General features: G+C 45.6%; 1 long non-coding RNA gene across 1 annotated transcript in view; it reads right to left on the minus strand.

Moving 5' to 3' along the window:
• The window catches only part of LOC105504256, a 9,277-nt gene extending 5,961 nt beyond the window's left edge, over positions 1–3,316 (minus strand). The window contains exon 1 of the long non-coding RNA XR_001000585.1: positions 2,900–3,316. This is a non-coding gene — a long non-coding RNA (uncharacterized LOC105504256). The remainder of the gene's footprint in view (positions 1–2,899) is intronic.
• Positions 3,317–5,285: the final 1,969 nt, after the last annotated feature.

Here is a 5,285-nt window from a genome sequence, read left to right on the forward strand (position 1 = left end):
TGATTGTTGAAAAGAGGTGCTTTAAGGATATCTGCATGTGGCCAGGTGCAGTGGCTCATGCCTGTAACCCTATCACGTTGGGAGGCCAAAGTGGGTGGATCACCTGAGGTCAGGAGTTCAAGACCAGCCTGGCCAACATGGTGAAACCCCGTCTCTACTAAAAATACAAAAAATAGCCGGGTGTGATCCTGTAGTCCCAGCTACTCAGAAGGCTGAGGTAGGAGGATCACTTGAGCCTGGGAGGTTGAGGCTGCAGTGAGCTGAGGTCGCGCCACTACACTCCGGCCTGGATGAAGTTCCTGGGGTGGGTAGGTGTCCTTGAGCTGTCAAACAAAATTAGGCCCGTTCCCACTTCATCCAGAGCCTGCTGCTTTGTTTGAGGGGCTCCTGTGCAGTTTCATTTTTAAAGCGTCAACAGGCCGGGCGCAGTGGCTCCTGCCTGTAATCCCAGAATTCTGGGGGGCCAAGGAGAGAGGATCATCTGAGGTCAGGAGTTTGAGACCAGTCTGTCCAACATGGAGAAACCCCGTCTCTACTAAAAACACAAAATTAGCTGGGTGTGGTGGCCCGCGCCTATAATCCCAGCTACTCGGGAGACTGAGGCAGGAGAATTGCTGGAACCCGGGAGGTGGAGGTTGCGGTGAGCTGAGATCACGACATTGCATTCTGGCCTGGGCAACAAGAGCGAAACTCCATCTCAGAAAAAAAAAAAAAAAAACTAGCCAGGCACGGCGGCAGGCACCTATAATGCCAGCTACTCAGGAGGCTAAGGCAGGAGAATCGCTTGAATCCAGCGGAGGGCGGGTGAAGCAGGTTGTAGCGAGCAGAGATCACGCCACTTCACTCCAGCCTGGACAAAACAGGGAAACCCCATCTCAAAAAAAAAAAAGCATCAACAGCAGAAGTTGATACAGATACACAAGATATACATTCCTATACCACAGCTGGGGAAACCCAGGCCTGAGAAACAAGGGCCCACAGTCATGTGGAAAGTCAGCAGCCAGGTTCTTTCCACTGTTTCAGTTTCTTTCAGATTAAGATCCCAGTTTACAGGGCCAGAGATCAGCCACTGACTTGCTGTGGGACTCTGGGCAAGTCACTTAACCTCCTGGGTACTGGCATCAACATCCTCATTCCAAAGATGGAAAGTACAGCTCAGAGGACTGCTAATGAGATCACGTCCATGTGGAAGTCATTTGAAAACTTAATGTCATTATTATTTAGGGTTTTAAAAGAGAAAATTTTAGAAGATTGTGTGACAGTTCATGTAGGGGAACAAGAAAAGAAAAAGTCTCAGAAGGCTGAGCACTGGCATTGCCAAAACTCTGATCACAACTCAGTTATTACCTCATTCAGTCCCAGGACCAGATCCCAGCCCTCTCTGGGCCTCAGTTTCCCCAGCTGTGAAATGACAAGGCTGGATAAGACTGATTGTTGAAAAGAGGTGCTTTAAGGATATCTGCATGTGGCCAGGTGCAGTGGCTCATGCCTGTAACCCTATCACGTTGGGAGGCCAAAGTGGGCAGATTACTTGAGGTCAGGCGTTCAAGATCAGCCTGGCCAACATGGTGAAACCCTACCTCTATGAAAAATACAAAAAATTTGCCAGAAATCGCTTGAACCCAGGAGGCAGAGGTTGCAGCGAGCTGAGATCATGCACCACTGCACTCTAGCCTGAGCAACAGAGCGAGACTCCATCTCAAAAAACAAAACAAACAAACAAAAAACCTGCATGTGAGCGATTCAAAATTACTTAAAAAATTTTTTGAAGCAAAGAAATAGAAAAAGACAAAATTTTTAAAAATTATTACTTTTTAAAAATCTTTCCTTTTTTTTCTTATTTATTTATTTATTTTTTTTGAGACAGGGTGTTGCTCTGTTGCCCCCACTGCAGTGCAGTGGCATGATCTAGGCTCACTGCAGCCTCAACCTCCTGGACTCAAATGATCTTCCCACCTCAGCCCCCCAAAGTAGCTGGGAGTACAGGCATGTGCCACCATGCCTGGCTAATTTTTTTTGGTATTTTTTGTAGAGACAGGGTTTTACCATGTCGCCCAGGCTGGTCTCAAGAACTCCTGAGCTCAGGCAATCCACCTGCCTCAGCCTTCCAAAATGCTGGGAACACAGGTGTGAGCCACCGTGCCCAGCCCCATTTAAAAAATCTTAATAGAGGCTGGGCAGGGTGGCTCACACCTGTAATCCTAGCACTTTGTGGGGCCGAGGCAGGCAGATCACCTGAGGTCAGGGGTTCGAGACCAGCCGACCAATATGGAGAAACCCCGTCTATACTAAAAATACAAAATAAGCCACGAATGGTGGCGCATGCCTGTAATCCCAGCTACTCGGGAGACTCAGGCAAGAGAACTGCTTGAACCTAGGAGACAGAGGTTGCGATGAGCCAAGATCGCACCACTGCACTCCAGGCTGAGCAAGAAGAGCAAAACTCCATCTCAAAAAAAAAATTTTTTTTTTAACAGAAAATGACACTCAGATGTGTCATGCAGTACACACTGGAGATGACCAACATATTCACTAGTACTGCCATGGTTCCAGAGCTAGTCCTGGCAGTTCTAGTTAATTTGGCTAAATCCCAGCTCCGCCATTTACTGACCATGTGATCCCAGGTAAGTTAACGTCTCTGAATTTCAGCTGTCTCCTGTTTAACATGGAGCTAGTCAAACAAACTATCTGAAATGGCTGTGGTGAGGATTAAATGATGTGATCCACATAAGAAACTAACAAGAGTAGTTGGCACGTGCTAAGCCTTCAATACATTTTAGTTTTACTGTTATGATCAGCTTAACCCCAAGTCTCTCCTGCAACATCTGCATGCATCTGAACATGGCATAAGTGCATCTGTCTCCTCTATCCCACCCCCAACTGAGGGCCACTCACTCACCTCCAAGCTTATCAAGGACCCGAGAGACAGCTTCAGCACAGCTTCCACAGGTCATGTCCACGGAGAACACGTGCTTCTGAAACAAACAAAGGGGGAGCATGACCCGAGCCCTGCAGAGTGACCCACACACAGTGCCAGCAGACAGGCCCACTCAGGGTCGAGAGAGTAGGCAGAGAGACTGGGTAGGACCTGGCTGGCATCAGACTCATCAGGAGCCTGTTTCTGAGCCCCAGTCTCTTCAACTATAGAGTAGCTAAGAGTTTCTACCTCACAGGTGGTATTCAATGGAATCATCCCCATAAATCCTTTAGCAGTGTCTGGCACATAGTGAATAGAATCACCTGGAGATCTAGTTTAAAATGCTTTTTCCCAGTCCTACCTTCAAAGCACTGATTCTTGAGCTACGAGCTTTGTCTCAGGGCCACCAATAACTCTGACAGGGATGGGCCCCCATACTTCTAACAATGCTATTCTGGTGGGCCCATTTATGAACCAGAAAATTATTTTCTGCACTAGAGTCACCTGCAGCTTGCAAAAACTACAGGTTCTGGTCAGCAGGTCTGGGCTGGGGAATCTGTTATGTCTAGTCATTATCCCAGGTGATTCTGCTTTCATCCAAGGGCTGCATTCTCAGCGGCAGCATCTGGGTCCAGGGAAGAGAAAGGATTGCCTGGGTTCCCCAGTGGGTTGGAGGCCAGGCAGGAAGGGATCCCCAGCTCCTAGTCTTCATGTAAGCTCTACATTCTACAGTCTCCAGGATATCTAACAGATCAAGGGTCTGAAGGTAAGCACCCAGAAGACAGAGGTTTTGTTCAGTTCACTGCTGGATTCCTAATACTTGGAACAGTGCCTGGACACAGTAGGTGCTTAAAACATATTTTTGAGTCAATGGATAATTGACATGGCTGGTTTGAACTTCTGGGTCTTTTGCTTTGCTTTCACACAAGGATTACATAAACCAATACTTCATTTTAAAATCTCTGGAAATGAGACAATCTGAAATTAGATAAATCTGGCTTCAGATACCAGTTCTGACATTACTAATTGCATGATCATCAATAAGTTACTTCTCTGTGCCTTAGTTTCTACATCTGAACATTGGGGGTAAGAGTCCCTCTCTAGATTTGTGAATGGGATGAATACAGGATTTTAACTGGTGGTAGCCAGCACCCAAGATGGCCTCAGTGATCTCTGCCTCTGGTATTTATGTCCTTGAGTAACCCCATTCCAAATGTCTTGGGTTGGTCTGTGTGTCTTATAGAATATGGCTTGAAGTGAGGTTATGTGGCTTCTGAAGATATCACAAATGTCATAAAAGACACTGTGACTTCTGTCTTGCTCTCTTTCAGGGGTCACTTGCACTAGAGGAAGTCAGCTACCAAATCATAAAGATATTCAAGTAACCATAAGGAGAGGTCCACAAAGTGAGAGACCCAACCCTTGAGCTAACAAGCATGTGAGTAAGCCATCTCGAAAGTGGATTCTCCAGCTCCAGTCAAGCCTTCAGATGAATGCAGCTCCAGCCAACATCTCACTCCAACTTTATGAGAGCCTCTGAGCCGGAGCCACTAGGCCAAGCTGTTCCCAAATTCCTGAGTCTCAGAAACTGTGTGAGTTACTATAAATATATTTGTTGTTTACTACAAAGTTTTAGGATAATTACTAAGGAGCAATAGATAACTAATACATTAAGGAAATTAGGGCCTAGTACTAGGTTCCATTGGGTAAAAAATTAGCTATTGGGTTATTATTAATTTCTTCCATTTGTCTCTCCTGTTTCCCTTAAGAAATCAATGGCTACATTTTTCATGGAGCACTTCAAAATATTTCAAGTCTATTACCTCAACTGGAATTCTGGGTATAGCGATATATCTTGCTAGAAAACCACAGGCAAAATCTCTGCTCCAGAAGGGCTCCAGTTCCCTAATCTATACCAAAAGTGTATTAGCTAACTCAGTTTTTTTTCAACTTCAGTGTGCATAGGAAAAATCTGGGGACCTTGTATAAAGTGCAGCTCCCAGACACCTGCCTCAACTGGCTCTATGGATGTGGAGCAGGCCCTGCCACTCCCCATTTTTAACCTACTGGGGAGAGACAGGGAGGCAAAATTACAAACCCGAAAATAAAGTGCTAACTGGCTTCTCAAACTCTTTCCAAGTCTCTAAACACCTCTAAGTCTGGATTGTCATTGTGCTCTACAGAGGAAACCAAGACTAAGGGTTAAGCAGCTCGATTTTCCAGTGTAGACTGTATGACCTTTGTGACTAGTAAACTACTACTTTTATTAAGGCCAAATCTGCAAAATCTGCCTTAAAGAAAATGGTCAGTCTTTCCTTTCTTCTAAACATCTCTGATTTTTTCATTTTGTTTCATGACTATTCAAAGA

The sequence above is a fragment of the Colobus angolensis genome, unplaced genomic scaffold, assembly GCF_000951035.1.
Source record: "Colobus angolensis palliatus isolate OR3802 unplaced genomic scaffold, Cang.pa_1.0 Scaffold90, whole genome shotgun sequence".
Taxonomy (NCBI): domain Eukaryota; kingdom Metazoa; phylum Chordata; class Mammalia; order Primates; family Cercopithecidae; genus Colobus; species Colobus angolensis.